A 24,903-nucleotide genomic window follows, 5' to 3' on the forward strand; every position below is an offset into this window, starting at 1 on the left:
TTAGTAACAGAAATGCTGGGCATTCTATGAAGGAAGCACCCCACGGGTTGTGGATTGGTCACAAACTTTTGGAGGAGGTCATCGAAAGGACGTGACCGCTTGTTGACACCACCCCCTCCCCCAAAGTGGGACCCAGACAATCAGAGGCTCCTCATACCTCCTTTCTGCCCCCTGTACCCACAGTGTTCCAAGGATGCAGCCTTTAGAGAGTAAGGCATTGTTGAGACCATCTGTGACTAAAATCCAGGTGGCCTCCACATACATTTTTAAGATTCTGATGGGTAGGTGCGGAGATCTGCTCCCTGTTGAATTCCCTTGCTCAACGAACCTGCCATCTCCTGGTCTGAAGTGCCCTGCCTCTTTCTTTGGTTTCTCTTTGCCCTCCATGTATGGGAACCATCACTAGAAATTGCAATTCAACATGTATGAAATGGGGCTTGAGAATCTTTATTGCTAAGTTGTAATAAATACCCCCAGATAATGCAGGTGCTGTGGCCTTCAAGTCATTCTTTGAGAAAGACCTTTTTCTAAAATATCTAACCAGGAAATCTGTTTTTTGTTTTTGGTTTTTTTTCAGGATTTAATGGGAGGCAACACTGATCTATCACTTCTAGGGTTTCTTAGTACACAGAACTGGGAAATATATCAATGTATATACACACATACATATGTACATATATTTGTTCTGTCGATTTATCTGTTAGAAATCATTTCATATCATCGCTTCTAATTTCAAGTCATGTCATTGGGTTTATTCTAATCTTTCCCCTTGCTATATCTGTAATTTCCTCCTCTATGTGAAACCTGCCTCTCAAAACCCTTAATATATTTACTTGTTTGCTCAGTTCTGCAGTACATAAACCAACTTGTTGGCCATGCCAGCAAAAACCTGTGGCCTGTCTTTATTAAATTATTTTTATCATATAAATAAATTATATAAAATTATATATATCATCAAAAATATATAATGTATATGTGTATGACACACGTACACATATATGTACATATGTAATCAAATATTTTATATCAAATAATAAATTATATATTTTCCATATGTATTTAAGAAATTATAATATTAGAAATCCCATATAACACATATACTATATCAATATAAATAAATATATATAAATATCTGAATTCATGTTTTCCCCCCAGCTTCATTGAGATATTATTGAAGTTTAAGATGTTCTATGTGATGATTTGAGCCATTTATATGTTGCCATACAATTACCACAATAAGGTTAGTTAACACTTTAATCCGCTCACGTAATTACCATTTGCGTGCGTGTAGATAACATTTAAGATTGACTCTTCGTATATTTCTAGTGCTTAGCAGAGAGGCGAACACAGGCCAGGTACTAATTGTTTATTGGATGAAAGAAAGAATAACATCCTTTAATCAATATAGAATAGTGGGAAGGTGGCCTTAAATTTCAACCTCTGCATCCACATGGATGAACACAGTCCAGGTTGTCCATCCTTAGAAGCCTTTAGGTATTTTATTTCAAATCTCCCTCCTTCCTCCCCACCCCCACAAGAGACAGAATGCAATTCAAGAATAAATCTTGCATTTATTCTTGATGTTAATAATATTGATATTGCACACCAATCCTGTGGTCACCGTTTAGCACCAATAATCTTGTTCTATTTCCCCTTGCAGCTTTCTGAATCGTTATACACCAAATTTCAAAGCTCCCACATGAATGTCCTCAATTGAAGTTACTTTTTCTCATTTTATGTCTTCAACCTTTTTTCTTTCCCCATGAATATCTGCAGAGCTAATTTTTCTTGAAAGTACTTTTGTGGTGTCTCAGATAAGAATAATCACAAAACACTCTAAATACAGAATGTGGTGTAAATGTTGAATCAATAAAAATGACGCGGTTAGTAACATCTCTGACAACCGCGGTAACCCGTTTTAATTTAGAGGGCGCCAGCCACACACGTCAGCGAGAGATTCAAAAGCTATCGTGTAAACGAGTCCGGGCCAGGAATCCCTAAGACAACCCTGACGCCCGTTAAGTTTCCAGACCGAGCCAGCCCTCGGAATTGACCGAAGGAGCCTCCGCATCGCTGAGCCAATCTGCCAGTTTCCTTGGCGGCAGCTAAAGTGCCTGGGATTTCTAGGTTTCCCCTTCCTCAGGCAAATCACTGTCTGCATCTTCCGCGGCGCTGAGAAAAGGTGAGCCGGGCGGGGGCGCCTCTGGGATGCGCTCAGGTGCCTCGGCCCCGCCCTGCCCCGCCCCGCCTCGCACCGCCGGGGTCCGGCGCAGGTGCGGGCGCCCAGGTGCGTGCGGCGCGGGCTGCAACTCCGCTCCACCCCCGACAGCGGGCGCCGCTGCAGCAGCGCCAGAGCCGCGGAGCTGAGCGGCTTCGCGAGTTGGGGCAGCTCCTGCGCTCGGCCCTGCTTGGCAGCGAGAGCTCCGCTTGGGCGCCGGGTTTTCCAGAGCGGCGCGAGCGGACGGGCGCGGAGTGGGCGGACCGACCTCCGCGGACCCCGCCGACCTGGGGCGGGGAGAGGCGGGCGAGGGGCGAGCGGCCGGGAGCGCAGAGAGCAGGGCTGGCCCTGAGCGCGCTGGAGACAGCCTAGCGCCCCGCGCCCTGGCACCATGCGACCTGCCGCGCCTCCTCGTCGGCCCCGGGCTTCGCTCTTCGCTCTGTGAGCCCCCGCGCCCGCCGCCGCCGACACTCGAAAAGACGAGGCGAGACGTTGGAAAGCAGCGCGAAGACTGACCCAGACGTCCCCTTCGCCCCCAAGAGGCTGCCTGGGCTTCTCTAGCTTTACCATGACCCTGGCGCAAGCTTGGCTTTAGGACAAATTCCGAAGCCGGAGGGGGAATCAAGACAATTCTTTGGTTGCTAAGGTAATTGTAGTTGTGACAAAAATGGGCAAGAAATAAATAGGGGAAAAGATGTTTTAAAACGGCATGCTCCCACCCTTCAATTTGTATGTGTCGATGTCGTTTCACATCCTGGGTGTGGATGCTGGTCCGTTTCAGATGCGTGACAGGTGTCGGGGTGTGGTGTGCGAGCAGTTCGGGACTGTAGAGGCACGAGCTTACATAAGTGCTAATGCAAGCTGGCGTGTGGACTTGTGTGGGATGGGTGCAGGTCTGCATGGAAATCATGTTCCCGGGCTTCTGGGCGTGAAGCGCTCACCGACTGGGAGGAGCGTGCAGAGGGGACGTGCTTTTAGAGACTTCCAGTCTTCCCGTGATTTGGGGATCCGCAGGTAGGGCAGCTTTACCTCAAAAGCAGACATTCATGAACTTTTTCTCTGAATAAGCTCGCCCATTTGAGGTTTGGAGGAAGAGAAAACGAGTGGTGAGGTGTGGAGGGCAGAGGCGGGTGGTGCGGTCTGTTTTGGGGAACTGCGGCAGGAAAGAGAACTGAGATATTCGCTCTATGACAACTGAACTGGTCGCCGGAATAGACAGTGTTTACAAGGCAATGTAAGGCTGCGTAAAAAGTGGCCCAGAGAGACAGGGGAAAGTGACCCAGAAAACGTAATTTTGTTCAGAATGAAAGCTACCGTATATTATTGTTAAAAATTTAATGGAATAGGAAGGAATATTCTTTCTTGTTGAAAGGAGAGGCGTTTCCATGCTACAAATTGAAGATATTTTGGGGTTTTATTGTTGGATTGGAATTGTTCCCTCATTTATTAAAGCCTAGAAGCTGGATTTGCGGGTATTTCCTAATTAATGCCTTTTAGTAACCCCAAAGTATAGCTGCCAAAATAAGCAGTGTTAGGTAAAGCCTAACTCTTTTCTCACCAGAGGGGGATGAGAAGTGGATTCAGAATAAGAACTGGGCTTGTAAGTGCCTGAATGGAGTTAGAGGCTGAGCTACAAGTTTGTGTGTGTTTTGTCAAAAAGTGGTAGACAGGAAACTGTTAGGTTTAGCTTAATAGGTTAAAAGGCTTTTATAGATCAATTTTTATAGGCAGATGGATAATTATATGAGTGGGCACTTTGGAGTTGGTGAGAAACTTTCTGTGAGTTGTATATTCTTTGTTTATTCTTATTTTCCTCATTAATTTATTAATTTTGCAATAGATCGGACTTCCCAGTGAGAGAGAAAGTTGAGAACCGAGGGAAATTTGAGACTCTTTGGAGATATACCTTTGTAAGCAAAAGCTTACATGCTGAATATAAAAAATAAGATGATAAATTCTTTCTAAGTTCTCTGATACTACTGTTAAGCTAAATTGTTATGTAAATATGGCAATCTTACATACTATAAATATTGGGATATATATACACACACACATATATATATGTATGTATGTTCCTCTCTCCAATAACTTTTCCTTTCCTGAATGTGTCTGTAAATTCTAGAAATGTCAGCTATCGTCAGGTATATTAGTGATGTAAGTAGTCGCAGGTGTTTCTGTTTTCATATTCATTACATTGGTTCCTAACTTACTTCCCTGTCTCCTTTAAGAAACCTTAATTAACATTCACTGATGTTATATTGCTGAGAATTTCAGTAAAACAATGTTAGTTTTTCTTCAAGCAACAAATTTTTCTTATCAAGTGAAAAATTACAACAGTGCTTTGTGGCAGAAATATCTTTTTAGATGAGACATTTATTTCTTTATGAATGATCTGTGGAATAAGATAGCCAACATAGATATTTTTTTAAATGAGCAACATTTCTTAGAAAAGAAAAAACTTTTTAATTGAAGTATAATTGACACACTATTTTATATTGGTTTCAGAGGCCATACATTTGGATATAGTATGCTGTAATTAATAAGTTTAGTTATAAATTGACATTTGCATACAGTATGCTGTAATTAATAAGTTTAGTTACCCTCTAAAAGAATATTGAAGACAATAAAATTTGCCAGTGATTCTGGAAGTCTTATTGTCCACAGAGACAGAATTTTTTGTGAAAGATCATTCTATTTCTTGTTTTTTTTTTTTTTTTTTTTTTTTTTTTCCTGAAATTCTCCCATGCATTTTATCCTCTGAACTCCAAAGACTTTGCCAGGAATTGCTGAACATTCTGTTTTGTGCCAGGGGTTAAACATTGGGGAGATATGAGTAAGGAGCTATGTGTCACATCAACATTTTTCAAAAAGGATGCTCTCAGAGATTTCAGTACTGGGATTAATTTTTCCTTTCGCCTCACACTTAGCTCGTCTTAATTCGTAATGCTTTGAACCTGGGAAGGCATTTAACCTCTTCATTTTCAGCGCCAGCTGGAAGGAATGTATTTACCAAATTTTATCTTCATTGTAACACATGGCATATAAATAATTACTACACATACATACTATCCTGCCGTACGAAGAGAAATAGAATTACAAAATAAACCTTCATGTTGAGTGATATGGATGGAACATTTCAAAAAACAGTTTTTATTATTATTATTATTATGAAAATCGTGTATAACCATTGGGAAAAAATTCAGGAAACTACAAAGAAAAAAAAGATCATTTGTGATTCTCCCGCAGGTGAACCACTGTTGACATGTCTGCATACTATATATTCTTACAGACTTAGTATTACATTATTCATTATATTTTTACTCCCCTCCCCCCACAAATTTCAGTCTTGTAACTGGAACTTTGATAAGTGTTAAAGGTTTGGGAAATGACCACTACTTTACTGGATAGGTTTGATAGACTAGCTGTTAATTTTTGTTAGTGATCATTATTTTCAAAGAGAGTAGTTTCTCTGTTTTTCTGTTTCTTTGAAAACCAAGGTTTGCATTTTGGGTTGGTAATACTTGGGGCTCCCTATGAGATTCAGGGATTAAAACATCAAGAAGGAACATTGGCAATGTAGGGCGGGAGACCTGAGTTCTGGTTTTCATCCCTTCAGCATCTCACGTGGCCTTTGGGTCTCTGTTTCCTCAAAGTACAAATGACACTTTCTGATTTAGCTCAATAAGCTCACAACATTGTTGTTTTGACATTTGATGAGGACGATCTTTGTTTGAAGTTGGCTTTTTCAAACACAGATGGCTGGGGAGGGGGTCACCTCCAGAGTTTCTGACACAGTGGGTCTGGAGTGGGGCCTGAATTTTACATTTCTAACTGGTCCCCAGATAATGCTGACTCTGCTGGTCTGTAGACCACATTGAGAACTATGTAGTAAGCTCTGTGGGGCAGAAACACTATTTCACTTTTCTTGGCATCCATCTGTTCCATGGCCAGTGATGTACCTGCCAGTAGGTGCTCAGTAAGCATTGGTTGAATCAATATCATTTGTTTTCCCTCATAGGAGGAAAAGCTTTATAAAGTAGTTAAGAGAAAAGAGATAATCACTCAGAATTTGGAACTAGTAAGTCTATAATAAGAGTAATAATTGGTCATGAGACTGAGTTCTTCAAACTGCAAGGAAAGCAAAAATGCCTACAAGTAGGCAGTTAAAATGAACATTAAACTTAATGAGTTACATTAAGTAACAACTCAGAGTACCTGCTTGAGATATTACAAACCACGAAGCTTATCAAATGCTTCACTGTTGCCTCCCTGAGACCAGTAAGAGGCAATTCATTTTCTACCACATACACATTCCAATAAGAGAAAGGAAATTCACTATTAATTACCCAAACTACCAAAGTAGCAGTTTTAAAAAGTAGTAGTACAGACTCCCCCCACCCCTACACACACCCCCAAAAGGCAAAACAGTGTTCATTAGAGCGCCACGACCATTTTTTGAGATAGGTTCCCATTCTATGACTGAGGAAACCAGGAGAAGAGGGTGTTGCGGGAGTGCATTTGACAGCTGGAAGATTCCAGTCGGCTGAAACACCCCATTTCCGGTCATCCTCGTGTGGCTACTTCGTGATTAGAAAATGAGTCCTTTCACTTAGGTGTTAGAAACATCGGTTACAGCTATTTTTATGTATGTAAACTGTAAAAATGTATGAATGTTTGAATATGGGCAAAGTCGATGCTCATGTAACTGAAGCTACTCAACCGAGTTGTGATGGAGACCAAATGTCTTGGCTGTTCTAATTACTTAGGTAAAGCCATCAAAGGTAAAGCCGTCTTTAAATTTTTGTGTGTTCGAGTTCCCTTATTCACAAGAATTTACCCTAACAGGCTGTTTTCTTGCCCAGAGGTAAGTGCACATTGAACAAAGCCTTCTGAGATGACAGTGTCCTGCATGAATGTTAACTAGTGGTGGCAACCCTTGGAAGTACCTGAGACTCCGGTGTTGCACTCACTGAGACCTGGCCAGCCCCAAGCCCAGACAGAGAACTGTGATGGGTGGCTCTTAAAGTAGCACAAAAGACATTTAAATGCCCTTAGTGGTGTTGCTGAACCTCAATTTTCTCATCTGTAAAATAGGAATAGAAGTATACCCCTTGAGTATATGTGTCTTCGAGGAGAAAATAGGGTCCTGAGTAGCGTACTGGGCAGAGGAGGCACAGGAACTGGAGATGGACCCTGTCACATCACACTTTCTATTTTCTAATAATATTGATAATGAGTTGTTGATTTGCAACAGAAATTCCCTGGGTAAAATCTGAAACTGGTCCCCATATACAGAGGTCTAGAAAGGACCAAAAAAGGAGGCAGGCCACTCCAGATTGGAAGGTCGCCGGTTTAATAAGCAAGGGCACTTGCGTATAAGGCTTGTCTTGGGCCGGCTGCAAGGTGAGCAGATTTCCACACCCGCCCACCAGAATCGTGAAAGTCTATATAAAGGCCTTAACGGGGTTCAGTCACATACACTATCCAGAGGATCTCGACAACATCTTATTCTCTCAAGGTTGCGTCCTTGAAAATGGCTCCTACTGGAAACTGGGCAGAAAATACATTCCAAGGACGGGGAGGGGGCAGGGAGCCTCCAACTACCCAGGCCCAGCTCATCGGTTACCTGGAGGTCACATCCTCCCAATGACCTCCTCCAACAGGAGTCTGTTAGGAAAAAGGTATTTCAGGGAATTGTACTGCCACCCCTCGCCTCCACTTTTTTTTTTTTTTTTTCTGTTCTGGGGGACTTGCTTTATCAGCCTAGCATTTGAGGGACTTCTAAGTACCTGGGAGAATCCTGCTCCATCATTGTAACATTGGATTTGACGAGATATAGAAAGCAAATGGCCCAGATGCTAAGTGGACAGGACAAGGTAGGAAAGACCTTCCTTTGCAGTAGCCAAAGATGAATATGATTCCTTGAGCCTAAAGGCCATTAATCACCATCAGGAAGAGAAGAGAACCATAGGACTGCTGCCACATTGTATCTCTTGTGCCAGACTGTGACCCATACCTGCAGCAAGGCCATGTGTTATTTTTCTCTATATCCTTTGTATCTCTTATAGTGCTTGGCACCTAGTAGGAGTTTGCTAAAGGTTCATTGAGTTAATGACTTTCAGAGTGACATTTGTGGGTGGGTGAAAATGGGAGGCAGGATGGACTAGTAAGTGGTGCAGATGCATGGACTGGTTTGGGTGTAGGTGCATGGACTGGTATGATTGTGGGTGCAGATGGTTATAAATCCCATTCTTATTGTTTGCTTGATTTTGCCTGGATAGATCCACCTCAGATTCATACTATAGTGAGGCTTTCATCCTGTTTTGCAATTATATATTAATGTTTGTCTCACCCAATGGTCTGTGGTCTGTTTTTTTTTAAAAAAAAAAAAACATAACTTTTTCCTGCTCCAGCACAAAGCCACATGTATAGTAAATGCCTGAGAAAAAGTTGGTTTGCCAAACAAAAGTTGCCCAGCCTACAAAGCTACAGATTAGTTATAAGCGATAAATTGATTTTACCAAATAATAATCAGCACTTGCAAAGCTTTTGGTAGATCAAAGCCTTTTAACAAGAATTAGATGGTATTACTCCCATTTTGCAAATAAAGAAATCAAAGCTGAAAAAGAGGTTCAACCACTTCCCCAGATATTAAGTAGAGATATGAAGATTTAAACTCAGCTCTTATCCCAAAGTCCTAAGTCTCTCTGAGGTATTACAAGGTGGGGAATAGATAGAGACTCTGCCCTTGAGATCATCATTTCAAAGTTGTCTTGGAACTGATTGAAATAAATAGAAAATTAACAATAAAGGGTGTTAAGTAAATGTTTAGGAAAAGAATGAGTGGAATTTTATGTCAGATTAGGTAACAAATAGATGACAAACACAATAAATACAGTTTGGTTCAGAGAGAATGTTGTAGAGACAGGCTCTGGGAAATAGGTAGAAATTTCATAGGTGAAGAGAGGAATAATGCAAGCTTTTCAGGTTAGAGGTATAGATGATAATTGTTAAACCAATTGTTTGCTTTCAGAGAAAGAACCTATTTTTCTTAAAACATGACCCATTTTTGATAGAGAAATGGGTACCAAATAACACTTTCTATTTTTCTAAAAGCAAAACAGCTACTTGTGTGTGGTGATGAATGGCATCTGGCACTAGATCCCAGGGTTGGGAATCATTAGGGACAAGTGAGAACTGTGTTAAAGCAAAGGGTATGTGCTGATCAGAAAGCCCTCTTGTTGCCATCCATTTGTAATCATTAGCAACTAATTCCAATTAGATGAATGTTGTATAGATCAACACTGCCCAATCCAAACCAAACACTTGTTTGAGCTGACTAGATGTTTTTCTGTCTGTGACCTCTCTGTAAGATAGACAACAATTTCTAAAAATGTCCAGTGTATTTTTCTCCTAAGCTGCTATGTAAGTGCTACTGTGTTCAGATTCCAAACCAAGCAGGAAGATGCCATTATATTATTTTGCTGACCATATATCCTAAAACAAAGACTGATTCAGCAGCTGGTCAAAATAGAAAGGATGCATTCATAAAGAATAAATTTATTGATTATATTTTAGATTTTTTCCTTTTAGAGGAAGGCACTTTAACTCTTAGAATGGCAGTTTAGGGGCTCGGTTGCTGGTTTCTACCCATTGCCTGGGGTATGTGACGTTAGACAAAGTAGCTTCACCCTATTGATCTGTATTCTCCACAGGTGCAGAAGACGGCTGAGAAATTGTGATTGCTTTGAGGGCATTACTGAAATAATATTTCTGGAAATCTCTGGTTTAGTCAACTCGTAGTCTAGAGATGGAATGAGGAGGGGGGTTCCCACCCTAAGTCACCTAGTTGGTCTGAGTTCTCCACTATTCTTTCCTCTTCCTTACCCTTCATGTCCACATCAGTCATAAGTCCCACTACCAAAGACCCTTTTCTAGATAACGATGATCAGATATGGCTGTTTTCAAGAAGTTTTAACATTCTGGGTAGGGGGGTGGGGAGGCGGGGAAGATGGAGAAACAGAATGTGGTAAGACCAGCACATATAAATAGAATGAGGGAGGGGTGACTTCTCACTGAGAGATTTCACTGAAGAGATTGAATGGACGGACACTGGTGGACCAGTGGTTTTAGGGCCTACAGAGATGGGGTCAATGGACAGAGGTGGCAAGAGCGTGCTTGAGGCATTTCAGTGTAAGTAAAGGGATGTAGGCGATAAAGTGTGTAAAGAATTTTTAATCCTCCCCACCCACCCAAGGGCCAGGTCCTTAAAATCCTTTCAGGCAGGAGAAGTCTATTGATGAATTTTAAATGGGAAATAGGGATAGGCAAAATGTTGCAAGCAAAACTGTTTAATAAATATTTATCTTTACCTAAAGTAAAATGGGAAAACGAAGTTGATTATGAGTGACACTTACCAACCTTGTGTTGGTAGTAGAAGGTGTCCCACAATGAATTTGTAGTTACTTCTTACTGTTTTCCAGGAGATCACTCCCCTGAATTAAAATACTTGTCAGTAATTTTGCTATATTACAGGCAATGCATAATTCCCATGCAAATGGGCATTTCCCCCACTGTCAGGCTCTCTGCCCAGATGTTCACTGCCTTTTAGACTTTCAGACTGCAGGACTGACCACTGATGCCTGGATCTTCCTGTGGCTCATGGCTAAAGTGAATAAATCTTGGGATAAACTTCATATAACTTGCTTGGACTGAGTAATTAGGAAGTTCTTAGATATGTCACCCCAGTGCATAGGATAGTTAGCATCATGCCAAAGCATGATGTTGTCAGTTCCAGGTTTTCTTTTTTTTTGGGGGGGGGGGGGAGGAGGGGCTCCTTTAGCTTTTAAAAACTTCTCTTCAAAAACTACTTTCCCTGCCTACCATCTGCCTTACAACCCCCACCCCTGTGTCAAAAACCTGTCTCTAATCCCCAGTTTCTCATATTTTCTAATTATCCTTAAAAGGAACAACCAGTTGGCTGTCAAAAGTGTTTTTGGAAGTAGATTGGTTTAAGTTGAAATTCGCTTATTGGGAATTCTTGGTGGGGGTAAGTTTCCTGTGGTAGAGATTGGTTATGTTGTTGGTTAAATGAAGATGAACAGTGATAGACAGGACTATTGAACTAGGGACTTAAATGCCACATATGTGTGATGGTGATGAAGACAGTGGTGATTCATGGCTCCCTTGAATTGGACCAAAAGACAAAACTGAACTAAAGCAAAATTCAAACCAACTCAAGCCAAAAGGAATTTGTGTGATTCATGTGCCTGGGAATTCAGGCCTGTCTAGATCCAAGGACTTAAGTGATATTGTCAGCTCTCTCGCTTTATATCTCATTGTCTTGATTTTCCCTTCTGTGACACTAGAGAAAAAGTAGATGGTCATTACTATTCTTAGCCTTATCTCCTTTTGACACAGTCCCTCAGAGGGAAAAGTCTTCCTTCTTCCAGTATCCTTATCTCAGTCTCAAGGAAGGACATTGATTGGTCCTGATTAGAGTCACATGTCTACCTTGATCCGGTCAATGTGTCCAGTGAAATAGCATGTTCTGGCCAGGAGAGTCCCCAGGCCCATCATTCCCAATCAGAAGAAGCAAATTGATAGCAAAAGTATATTCTGGGCAACCAGAAACAGTAACTGCTTCAAACCTCTCAACTGGCTGAAGGACTTTGGGTTTTATTTGCTGGTCAGTGGAAAGTTATTAAGAATCAACGCAAGGTAATTCAACCACTCTTAGAGAGTTCTGAGGTATTTTGTAAGAGTTGGAAAACTTTCATTATTCAAAATAAAGCTTTTAGATAATGTATCATTCCTTCAATGGTATATTTCTAATCTCATTTCACTTTTAGACTAGCTCTCTGTTCAATGATTACTGCTCCTGGCCTCTGCCTACTGCACAAGCATCGAGGTGAGAGTATACGGTGGTGACAGACAACTTCTGGCGCCCCAATTATTCTTACAACCCTATGCCTGCAATTATATCATGTTTTGCATTGCTCTACCTGATATGGATCAAGTGCCACCTTGAAAGCTAGCGATACTGTGTCCTTCTTTCAGAATATTTGCACTATTTTTTAAAGCATACAATTCTGTTGTATATCATAGTCATAGAAAAGTCCAAGAATCATTCCTCAATAAGTTTTCAAACACTAAATACGTCCATGTTATCTTCCCCAGGTTGAGAGAGAATATTACCATTCTCCCAGAAACCACCCTACCCCTTTCCTCAGTGGTGACCACTAACCTGATTCCAATCACATATGTTCCCATTTTTGAAATATATGAAATACACATGGAATTATACATGTATGTATATATTCTTTTGTACTTTTTTATGTACAATATTGTTCGAGAGATTCATGCATGTTATGATGCATAGCAGTAGTTTATTCATTTTTTGCTGTACAGCAATCCACTTTGTAATATTCCACAAACTATTAATTTATCTACTATTGATAGGCATTTAGGACATTTCCAGGTTAGGGCTACTATGAATAATGTTGCTATAAACTTTTTATGTGTTTTTTGGTACACATATTAATGCAGTTCTGTTTGGTATACACCTGAGACTTCATTGCTAGGACATGGGGTGCCTTTTTAATATGTTTTTTTTGTTACTTTTATTAAATCATTTGTAGTCCCTATTTAACTTTATTGCCTATTTTTCAATTGGATTGTCCATTTTTTTTTATTGATTTGTAGGAGTTTTTGTTTTTCAATAATATTTTGAAATATTACAATATTGATTTGTAGGAGTTTTTTAAATAATAATTTTCAGTCATATGAATTCAAAATATATTTTCCTATCTTGTGGCATGTTTTTTGACTCTCTTGGAGAATAGGAGATCTTACTCTTAATGTAACTCAATTTATTAATCCCTTCCTTTATGGTTATTTTTGTGTGTGTGTCCGCTTAAGGTATTTTTGCCACCCTAAGGTCATAAAGCTATTCTTTCAATTTTCGGAAGCCCTCTGGTTTTGCCTATTATCTGTAGGTTAAAAATCCACCTGAGATAGATTTTTATCTACTGCATAAGAAGGAGATCTATATTTATTTTGTTTTTCCATAGGTATGTACAGTTAACATTATTTGTTAAAAAAATCACTTCTTTTCATTGCTTTGAAATATCACCTTTGTTATAAATCAGATGATCATTTATATTTGGGTTTCTCTCTGCTTTCTAGCCCTTTTCATTGTTCAATTTGCCTATTATACTGATACCCCACTGTCTTTAATATAGCTTAATAATGTCTTAATATCCAGTAGTGTATGTCCTCCAGCCATGTTCTTATTTAAGAATAGTTTTGTTATTCATAGCCATTTGCATTACTATATAAATTCTAAAATCATTTTTTAATGGACTTTTGATAGAGACTGCATTAAATCTCTAGCCCAAATTGGGAGTAAATTAGTATCTTTAGGATGTTGACTATTTTAATTCATTGATATGGTATACCCCTTCATTTATTTAGATCTTTCATTTCTGTTAGTGTTTTGTATATGTTGTAAAGGTATTGCACGTTTTTCTTTACATATATTTCTAGTGTTTAAAGTTATTTTATAATATGAATTATATCTTTTAAAAACATTTTATGGTCGTTCGTAGTGAGTATATACTATTGATTTTTATATTTTGACCTTGTATCCAGTGATTTTGCTAAATTCACTCATTAATTCTAATAGTTCTGTGTAAATTATTATGGATTTTCCAGCAAACAATAAAATTACCAGCAAAACAGTTTTTATTTTTTCCTTTGTAATCATTGTACCTTTTCTTTCTTTTACCTGCCTTTTGTATTGACTGAGACTTTTAATATAATGGTGACTATAAGTGGTCATAGTGGGCATCCTTGTCTCATTTTTAATCTCAGTGGGAAAGTTTTCTAAGTGCGACTATTAAATATTATGGTTGCTGCATTTTATAAATATCTTTTATCAGTTTAAACAATTTCTCTTACATTCAAAATTTGCAAAGAGCATTTTTGTGAATAGATGTTGATTTTGAACAAATGCTTAAAGCAATAGTCGCATGAAATGTTTGACTCACCACCTTTTTTCCCATTTCTCTTGGATCTGGTCCCATGTGTTCTCATTGTCTTGGGAACTCTCTTTTTAAAAAACGCTTTATCCAGCTTTTCTGGTTGTTTCCAAGGGTTGTTCTGTTCTAATGTAGATCCTCATTGTAGGAAGTGGTACATTCTAATTGTACTGTGCTGGTCTTTCAGCTACATAATATGAGTAAAACTGTAACAAACTTGCAGAAACCTATTCAGTTGTTATTCCTTTGATCTATATTGCTTCTGCCTGATGAGCTTTGTGAATATTTGTTTTATTAAATCTTGCTACACCTAGAAGAGGAAAAGCTTACTGTTGCTGCTCCAAGTGTATGCATTATGGAGTCATAGGAGAGGTGCCCTCGATATTTAAATGCCTAATCGTAGGGTAAAAAGCTCCTGATTTTACCTGTTCTTTAAAAAATGAAGAAAGTAAACAAAGGAATAAAACTGACATTCTTTTTTTAAAAAAGCCAGTAGAAATGCTTTTCTTCTTGAGCCCCTGGGGAACATGTCATCCTCCTTATCTCTTAGTCATTCCCTTCTTTGTGTTTAAAAATCAGCAAAGCTTCTCTGTCACGTCTTCTGATCTAGCAGTCATACAATCTTTCATGTAAAATAAGAGAATAATATGTTATTTCTGCTGTCTCTAAGGTCAGTAATATTGGTAGTATTAGGTACTATAACCTTAGAACCTATATTTGTAAAATATAAATCCTTTCATGTGAGAGGAGAAGCATTTAGGATCTCAAGACCCAAATTCTGATGTTGGCTCTATTACCAAATAGTGAGATGACATTAGAATATAACTTGATCTCTCTAGTTTCATCCTCTGAAAAATTTAGTAATTGGGCTTGTTCAGGGAAGACAACATTTTTTTAACGTACAGGACCAAACAGTAAATATTTTGAGCTTTGGTACATTGTCTCTTTTGGTCTCTTTTGCGACTACACTACTCTACCGTTGTAGCATAAAATAAGTCATAGACGATAAGTAATGGGTATTTATAAGACTTTATTTATGGACACAGAAATTTGATTTTTACACAACTTTCATGTGTTATAAAATGTTCTTCTTTTAACCCTTTTCAGCCGTCCAAAAATGTAAAAACTATTCTTAGCTCACAGACCATACAAAAAAAGGTAGCAGGCTAGATTTGTTCCACAGACCATCGTTTGCCAGACTTTCGAACTTGTTGACGGTTAAGGGCTATTCCAGAACTCTATGTATATCAATACTAGTCTTTAAAAAATTGTCTCTTTCTGTCCCAAGAACATTATTCAAAGGACTTTTATTTCTTTCTGTTAGGTCAATTAACAATAAGAAAATAAAAGATTTTATTTTCTTTTTACTTATTTTTTCCCTAATACTTGCTCTACTTATAAAATCAAGTTTCTGGACTATGTAATATTCTTGTGCCTGAAAAACTTCTTTTAGTATTTCTTGCGGGGCAAGTTTGCTAGTGAACTTGCTCAGTTTTTGTTTGCCTGATAAAGTCTGTTTTTCCTTCACTTTTGAAGGATAATTTCACTAGATATAGAATTGTAGACAGGTAGTTTCTTTCAACATTTTAAGTATTTCACACCACCCTACTGCTTGCATGGTTTCTGATGAGAAGAAAGCCCTCTGTAATTGTTATCCTGTTTGTCTCTGGGAAAAATTTTTTCCTCTGGTTTCTTTCAAGATTTTCTCTTTGTCTTTGATTTTCTATAGTCTGAGTGTGAGATGCCTAGGTGTAGTGTTTTTTTGGTTTTTGTTTTCTTTCTTTCCTTCTTTCTTTCTTTCTTTCTTTCTTTTCTTTCTTTCTTTCTTTCTTTCTTTCTTTCTTTCTTTCTTTCTTTCCTTCTTCCTTCCTTCCTTCTTTCCTTCCTTCCTTCCTTCCTTCCTTCCTTCCTTCCTTCCTTCCTTCCTTCCTTCCTTCCTTCCTTCCTTCTCCCTCCCTCCCTCCCTCCCTGTGTGGTGGTTTCTGATTCTCCTGGGTCTGTGGTTTGGTGTATGCCCTTAACTTTGGAAAGCTCTCAGTTACTAATCCTTTGAATACTTCTAATCCCTTTTCTCTTACTTCTTTTCCAAGTATTTCAATGACACTTATGTTATATCTTTTGACATTGTACCATAATTCTTGGATGTCCTGTTCCATTTTTTAAAAAAATTATTTTTCTTTCTCTTTCAGTTTGGGAAATTTCTCTTGACTTTCATTTAAGTTTATTGATTTCTTCCCTGGCCATTTTGAGTCTATCACTGAGCCTGTCAAAGGCATTCTTAATTTGTCATACTGTTTTTGACTTTTAACATTTTTCCTTTTAAGAAATTTTTTTGAAAAGAGTTTTCATGTCTCTGTTTTCATGACTATCTACTTTTTCCATTAAGAACCCATTACCTATTTAATCATCATTATTTTGAATTTCCTTGCTGATAATTTCAACATCTGTGTCATATCTGAGATTGGTTCTGATGACTGATTGTCTCTTCGGACTGTGTTTTTTCTTGCCTCTTAGTATGCCTTTTAATTTTTTGTTGAAAGCCACACATGTGTCAGGAGCTGAGGTACCTAGGCCTTTAGTGTGAAGTTATATTTAATTTGGCAAGGAGTTGGGAGGTTCTTAATATCTGCTGAAGCTTCAAATTACCCCATTTTAGTTTTCTCTTGACTAGGTTTCCCTAAGTACTCCTCAGAGAGTTTGGATTTTGGAGGTCTTTGTGCTGTAATTCACCATTATTATACTAGAGACCTATTAGTGTGGTGGTAGGGTGTAAGTGAGGAGAAGTGTTCTGTAACCTTCCAATTAAGAGCAAAAATGGAGCAACTTTTCTTTAGTAAATGCAGCAACACTTCCTCTATTGCAGTCAGAGGGAAAGCCAGAACACAATGGTTAGTGGGGGTGTCCCAAGATGAGAGGCTTGCCTTTTCCTGGCTTCCATTTCTTCAGTGAAGTTCTAAGTGAGCCCATCAGCGGAGACTGTGTGTAAAATTTGAACAAGGAGGAGATATAAGATAGCCAATTCAGAAAGGGAAAAATCAAACTTGGTAGGAAAACACTTTAGACTTGGTGGGCAGTATTGACTAACTCATTTTAAGTCCGTACTCATGAGTTTACAATGCAGCTAGTCAGCCTAGTTGCGTGATTTCCTTTCAACCCCATCCCTACCCCAGAGTGTTCACTTGCTTGGACGTGAACTTGGATATTTGGATACTGTATGGATATTGTATGGTGGATATTCAGGTTCTGTCAATGTTGCAGTTTTGCCAGGAAATATGACACAGAAAAGGGGAGATGAGGGAGTCGAGGATATTTGAAAGGTAGTGATTGAGTGATTATAATGATGGATGCAGTGAGAGAAGAAAACCTATAAAAGTTTAGGTTGAAATAGACTGAATGTCTGAATAAGTTTGAAGAATATTTGCAGTGAATGTAGAGTAAGTGAACTGCAAAGAGGGAAGGTGGAGAAGGTAGAGGATTTGAGATGATACAGGCACTGGCGATGATGAGGTTCAGCATGTGGCCATGTGAGACAGTGGCTGGGGAAGAGGGATGGCGGGAAAGGGTTTGGGTGAAGAAATAGCAGGATGGACAAATCAACCTCTTTTTTGATAGGTCTTTGATTCTGACATTAGAGTCACTGAGATTAACTAAGGGATGGAGAAAGCCTCTGAGAACTGGAACTGGAGTCTTCAGGAAATGAAGGGGCATAAGCAGTGAGAATGGGTAGAAAGTGGCATAGCTAGATGGCTTGAGTGTCAAAAGATCAGGGATTTGGGTAGAAAGACTGGAAGGAAGTAATTTGAAGCAGCAATGGGCAGCCAGGAGCATGCTTACCTTAATTCCTGATCTCGAGAAATATATGGAGTGAGGATAGGGAGCTGTAAGGGAGGGGAATGCCCTTGGGGTAAGCTAGGTTTCCATCAAGATCACAGAAGGTCAAAGCTCAGAGAGGAACTTTGCAAACATAGTAGGCATACTGTTTACAAAGGAAGAGTTCAAAAGTCAGGAAGAGTCCATGGGGCATTGGCAGGGTCTAGGGGTGTCCAGAGCAGTGTGGTAAGAGAAGATGCCTACATGGACCTGAACTTTGAGCAGTGATTGTATTAACAGGACTATGCGGCATATCACATGGCTAAAGACATCCTGTTTTGTGAAAAACTTTCTGCTTCTCCCTCCCAGCTTAAGTTTTAGGATCACTGTTTAATTAGGGAATGCAAAAATATTTTCCTTTATAAGCAGCTTTAGAAGATTAGTTTGTTTAGGCTGTCAGGCAGCTGTAGCAACCCAGATAGGACTGTATTTATATGTCTTAAGATAGGATTGATATGGGGAAGTCAACTTCACGGATACACTAGGAAGTAAAAGGAAGGGACTATAAAGTACTTGAAGACCTACTGTGTACCAGTTTTACTATGTACCAGTAGTACCTACTACTAAGTTTATATATAACATGTAGGTGCTAAATATTTAATATTTAAGTATACACTTAAATTTTGTATATTCGCACAATTTTGTTTTAAATACTTTATGTAGGTAATTTCACTACAGACCAACACTGACACATCGGAAAGTGTGTGGGCATTGGCGCCCGCTCTGAGTTTGAGTTTTCATTTCTCGGCTGACAAGCTGTGTTACTTTGGGCAAGTTACTTCTGTTCTAGAGCCTCAATCTTCTCATCTGTAGAGTAATAATAATAAACCCACTTGTTGCAGTTGCTGTGCAGCCCCAGTGATTCTGCCCAAGTGATTCTGACGAGAAGGCCAGGCTGAGAACCACCGAAACAGGCTGGTTAGTGCTCGTTCAGAGAGGCTGAATAAGCATGCGACAAGTCGCTCAGGGTCACACAGCATTTAAATAGCATCGCTGAGCCAGTTATTTGATATTTGACCCCGTGATCCTCGCTTTATCCTTACAGTGAGTTTTTTCTTAATTTCTTTCTTTCTTTTTTTCTTTCTTTCTTTCTTTCTTTCTTTCTTTCTTTCTTTCTTTCTTTCTTTCTTTTTTTTTTTTTTTGCCTAAATACAAGGGAAATTAAACGAGTTTCACGAAAGCGTGGCTGCCCGACAGTAGGCAACATGGGAAGGGATGGGGGATCAGGTGAAGAGGAAGCAGGCTCCATGGTATCTATCTAGGTCAATGGTTCTCAAACTTGCATGTGCTTCCAGATCACCTGGGGAACATTTAAATTATAAATCTCCAGGGATCACCTTAGGCCAACTGGATTAGAATTTCTGGAGCATGGGAACCAGGAATATGTATCTTTAGAATTTCCCCCACGTGATACTGAGGCTGCTAGTCTGGTTCAGGTCCTTAGATCAGCTTTTAGGAACCATTGAATTCTAACTGAGGTCTTGACATGATCAAGCAATAATATCCCAGTAGAACACTGAGCGCCTATCATTGCCACCAAAATAGGCCTCTGGAGGTTGAGCATGGTCATCTTGCTTTAAGATCTCCTCTATATTACCTCCAACAGACATTCAATCCATCATTGAACTTCTGAACTTCGAGTATATAGGAAATGTCAAGTTGGCAGACTGTGCTATAACAGAAAGGGTTATTTGTTCTTTATAGCTGTTTTCGTCCTTCTTTTCCCTTGAGGTTCCTGCCCACTCAGTCAGATTAGAACTGTATAAACAAGCTTGTACTACTGACTTAACGCACATCTTGTAAATTTTTTTCTGAAGTGCTTAACGTTGCTGATGTCAGAAAAATCCATTGGGTTTTATGGACTAAGGCAAACAACATAAGTTTGATATAATATGGTGGAGAGGAAATAACATCAATGGAAATTCTTATTTGGCAACATAAATATTTAGACTATATTACAGTCAACATTTGATTACTCCTACAAGAGATTTCCCTGAGTAGGGTTTTGAGGTCTGGGAGCTGAGTATCAGGCATGATGTCTTATGGCTTTTAGCTACATGTGTTAGTGGCATTGTAATGTAACTGTAGTGGTCCACCTCTTAGTTGGTCATCAGGGTCACCTGAGGAGTTGGTAAAGGGCTGACAGTTCCATCCTTCGATGCAGCAAGTCAGAATACCTGAGGGTTTGGGAGGAGCTTCTTCAATGAATCTGGCTGAGAACAAGCCTGCTGGTTAGTTGCTACATTTATCCTGTGCTAGGGAATTTGTACAACTTATTTTATTTCCTTTTCTTCTTCTTCTTTCTTTCTTTTTTTCTTCTTTTTTTTTTTTATGCCTACAACGCTTAGTCTCCCTGGGTGGTCTCCCATCCAAGTACTAACCAGGCCCGACCTGCTTAGCTTCCGAGATCAGACGGGATCGGGCTTGTTTAGGGTGGCATGGCTATAGATTTTATTCACTTTTCAAAAGCAACCCTGCAAAGTAGGGGATTCTCATCTTCCAGGTGAAGAGCTGGAAATTTAGGGTCAGGGGAGCTGGAAATTTAGGGTCAGGGAGACAATTGCCAGAGGCCACGCAATAGCCTTAGTATGGCCAGGGCTGAAATATGACTCTAAATTTAACATCAAAGCCCTTTCCTTCTCCACATATTTGGTCTTTCCCACCTATTCAACTGAGCATGGTTATCTCCTGGCCCCTAGGCTTTGCTGCTCCAGAGTGGTTGGCTTTACAAAGGAAGGAAGATAGCATTTGTCATAACTACAAGCTACAAATGCAATGTAAGTTTGGAGTAAATTGAAGTCCCAACTTTCAAAAGATTTACTAACCAGAATTTGAGTCATAGATGCTCAACCGTTGTCATTCATAGAGTCTCTCCTCACTGTATTTCCTGCCCTCCCACAAATTCCTTCTTACCTAAATTACTTATGGCTTACAAAAGTGGATGGATTTCTGAGTCGAGGGCTGGTCCATATCATTAAACTCCAGGGAAAATCTTTATGTGTGTTTCCATACATAAGTCTTTGTTGATAAAGAGTCTTCTTTGTTGGGCAGTTTTAATGACTGGACGGAACCTTATCAGTTTCATCAATCATTAAAATATATTTGAGTACCTACTAGGTGCCAGGACCTGTTCTGGGGTGCCATGGATAGAGGGTAAACCTCACTGACAAAGGCTCTGCGTAGGCAGGATTGGGTTTCTAGTTGAGGACACCCCTGATAAACAAGTAAACGAAGTCATAGGAATCCAAATAGGTACGAATCTGTTCTTTCACTCTCCACATTGGCTGTTCTCCCACTAATCTCCTTGAGGTCAGATCATCTTCACGTTCTTTTTTTCCTTGAGTGCCTACACTAGGGCTTCAAATGCCCAGGCCTGTGTTGTCACCTAGGCTTGAATGGCCTTTCCTACCTCCCCCAGACTCCTGATCATCCTTCTGCTCTGATCTCAGGTGCCACTTCCCCCTGTTATCATAACTGAACACCTACTCATTATAGTGTCCTGCTTTTGTGGACATGTCTGGCACTCCTCCTGGACTCTGAACACTTTAATGAGATCATCTGTGTCTGATTTATCTTTGTATCTCCAGGGCCTAGCACGGAGCTTTGCGAGTGGACGCTTAATGTGTTTGCTCCAAGAAGAAATGTTGAGTCCTATGGCACCTAGTGGTGGGTAGTGGTATTACAGGAATTGCTTGGTGGGGAGGGACACTAAGTCTGGGAGGGAGTGCTTAACCCTAACAGTTTTGTGTTTCTTGGAGGAGTTCAACATGAGCACTATCATGAATAGAGGAGTTGGCCTAGGATCTAGGTAGTGATTATGGAAGAGAGGCATCATGGAACACTGACGAGTCTTTGAAGGAAAGTTAGAAATTCGAAGTTATGAATTCTAGGTCATAGCCGGAGGGAATACTAAGGACGCAGGGTTTTACATTCGTGTGCAGTTGGAGTGCAGAGAAGCTGCGGCGTGACCAGGTCCAACAGTAGTTAGTTACAGGTCAGGTGGGGGAACCAGGCCTCCCAGATCAGAAGGCTTTCTATGATGCTTGGACTGTGGTTTGTTACAGGTAAGAGAACAAAGACACAGAGAGGCGAAGTAACTTGTCCCAGATCACGCAGCTAGTAAGTGGTGGAGTCTGGATTCAGACGTAGGTCTGTCTGATGACAGAGGCCACTTTGTAACCAATGAGCTACCTTGTATGTTTTTGGAGATTATGAAATGCATGGTCTTAACACATTTTCAGTTTTCCTTTTTTGTTAGCTGTAAGCCATTACAGGAAAGGAATATTACTAACATTTTTTCTTTTAATTGAAATGTAGTTATGTGTTTTCAGAAAACATTCTTTACATGCTTCAAGTATTAAAATCAAAGTCCTGAATTATTTACTATATTTATATACATGTAATATATATATAAATAACATGAAGATTTTGTTTTTCTTTACTACCAAATTTAAAATATTCCTATTTCTGTTGTAAATCATTTAAGAATAAATATTTTATACTATATCGTAATGAATGAAAATCTATTCCTTTAATCTCATAAACTCCAGCTTTATAGACAATGAATTTAATTAGAACATCCTTACCTGCATCGGTTTCACATCCAGTTCTAACATCTGTTGACATATAGACTAGAAAGCGATTATATCACTATTTTATAAATGATTCTAGACACAGAAAAGGTAAATGACTTGTTTGAGTTTCAAGTGAGTTGATGGAGGAATCAGAAATAGACTTTTCTACTAGTTATACTAGACTCACTAAAATTCCTAACTGGAGGCTATCTGTACTCCCTCGGCAGCCTAAAATCCAGATCCTGGGACATCAGCCTGTTTTAACAAACAGAAATGTTTCTATTGGGGGTGGGGGGGGGCAGGGAAAGGTGAGGGGAGGGCTGGCACGGTTGTTTCTAGGTCATTTCCAACCTTGAAGTTATAACACAGTTTTTTAGGTGAAAGATAACATGCTCATCAAAGTGAGAACGTTCATTTAAAAATAAAGCAATAGGACATCAAATGGCTGTGTTCGTAGATAAACGAACATACATAAATGGACTCCAATTTTGTTTTTTCGTGCTGTCATATACTGTATTAAGGCAAAAGAGTAGACAAACAAGTAGTTGTTTAACAGTAAAACCGTGTTGTTCATTTAACTTGAAAAACCACTGGTTAGAATAATAATCAGTGTTTCCATGTAGTACTATATTCATAGAAATACTGGTATTGCAGTGTGTAAAGATAATAGAATGACACTCTCTCTTTGTGTACTGTATCTTTTAAAATGCATCCTAATTCATAAATAATGACGAAAGTAAATGACATTATTCAAATGAGATATTTTGGGCAATCGAAGTCTTAGCATAAATTACAAATTCTTGTCTCTTCCCCATTTTCTGCCCAAATTTGTTTTTGTGGAATGACCTTTGGTATCAACTTATAATAAAATGTTTCCTGAGTTTTTATTTTAAATTATAATGGCCTTTTCTGTCAAGTATGGTATTTATAAAAGTTTTTTTGATGAAACGCCTCTGACTTTTGTGCAAATAACCCAGGCAGACTCTTAGATTAGTGGTAGCATTTGTACAGGACTTTTATGGCTTTATACGGTGTTTTTACACTCAGTTTATTTGTGAGTACCTGTGAGTACTTAGTGGAATTCGCTTTTTACTGATGAGAGCAATGTACTGAAAGATTCCTTGGCATGGTTCTGGGTACATGGTAGGTGTTCAACATGTATATTTAGAAAGAAAATTAATAAAGGGACCCCAACAAGTTGCTTAACCTACTAGAGGTCACCCAGCCAATATAGTGTCATACCAAGAATTGAACTTTCTACTTTACTAAAAGATTCCATATGCCAACATTGTCTCACTGTTATCTTTTCAAGAGTTTCTAAAAGATTCAATTAAAAATATTCACTTTTCTTAACCGAGGTGTAATTCACAAATGTGTGAGTTTTTATTTTAAATCGTAACGGTCTCTCTTTCATCATCACTGCCTATGTCGTAGCCCAGTTCCTCTGTTCATAACAGTGCTCATGAAATTAACCATTTTAAAGCATATGTTTTAGAGACATTTAAGTACGTTTATAGTGTTCCACAGCCAACACCTCTAACTAGTTGAAAAATGTTTTTATCACCCTCAGTGGAGATCCCATATCCATTAAGCAGTCACCCCAAGCTCTCCTCTCCCCAGCTGCTGGTAACTACCAATCTGCTTTCTGTCTGTGTAGGTTTCCCTATTCTCGATATTCCATGTCAGTGGAATCATACAATAATGTGACTGTTTTAGTCCGTTCAGGCCGCTATGATAGAATGCCATAGACTGGATAGCTCGTAAACAATAGAAATTTATTTCTGACAATTCTGGAGTCTGGAAAATCCAAGATCAAGGTAGATGCAGTTTTGGTGTTGGGTGAAGGCCTGCTTCCGGGCTCATGGGTGGCTTTTTTTCTCACCGTATCCTCACATCTTGGAAGGGAGCTCTCTGAGATCGCTTTTACAAGGACACTAACCACTTCCCAAAGGTTCTACCTCCTAATACCATTACATTAGGGGCTAAGATTATGAATTTTGAGGGGACATAAACATTCGGTCCATTGCAGTGACATATTCTGTCTAGCTTCTTTCATTTAGCATAGTATTTTCAAGATTAATCTATGTTGTAACATATATCAGTACTTGATTGCTTTTTATGTCTGAATTATATTCCATTATAAGGATAGAACATATTTTGTTTATCTATTCATCAGTTAATGGACATTGAGTTAATTCCA

General features: G+C 39.2%; 1 protein-coding gene across 10 annotated transcripts in view; it reads left to right on the forward strand.

Moving 5' to 3' along the window:
* The first annotated feature begins 1,992 nt into the window (after positions 1-1,992).
* Positions 1,993-24,903, forward strand: part of RGS6 (regulator of G protein signaling 6) — a 450,793-nt gene continuing 427,882 nt past the window's right edge. For 4 of the 10 annotated variants that reach the window (XM_036239113.1, XM_016118658.2, XM_016118657.2 and 1 more), the window contains exon 1: positions 2,565-2,864. The gene's annotated coding sequence lies outside the window, so the exon portion shown is untranslated. Of the gene's footprint in view, positions 2,183-2,562; positions 2,865-2,908; positions 3,330-24,903 lie in introns of those variants that run through there. The other 6 variants (XM_016118656.2, XM_016118655.2, XM_016118653.2 and 3 more) reach the window with 5 other exon arrangements.

Source organism: Rousettus aegyptiacus, unplaced genomic scaffold, assembly GCF_014176215.1.
Source record: "Rousettus aegyptiacus isolate mRouAeg1 unplaced genomic scaffold, mRouAeg1.p scaffold_m13_p_3, whole genome shotgun sequence".
In the NCBI taxonomy this organism is placed as follows: Eukaryota; Metazoa; Chordata; class Mammalia; order Chiroptera; family Pteropodidae; genus Rousettus; species Rousettus aegyptiacus.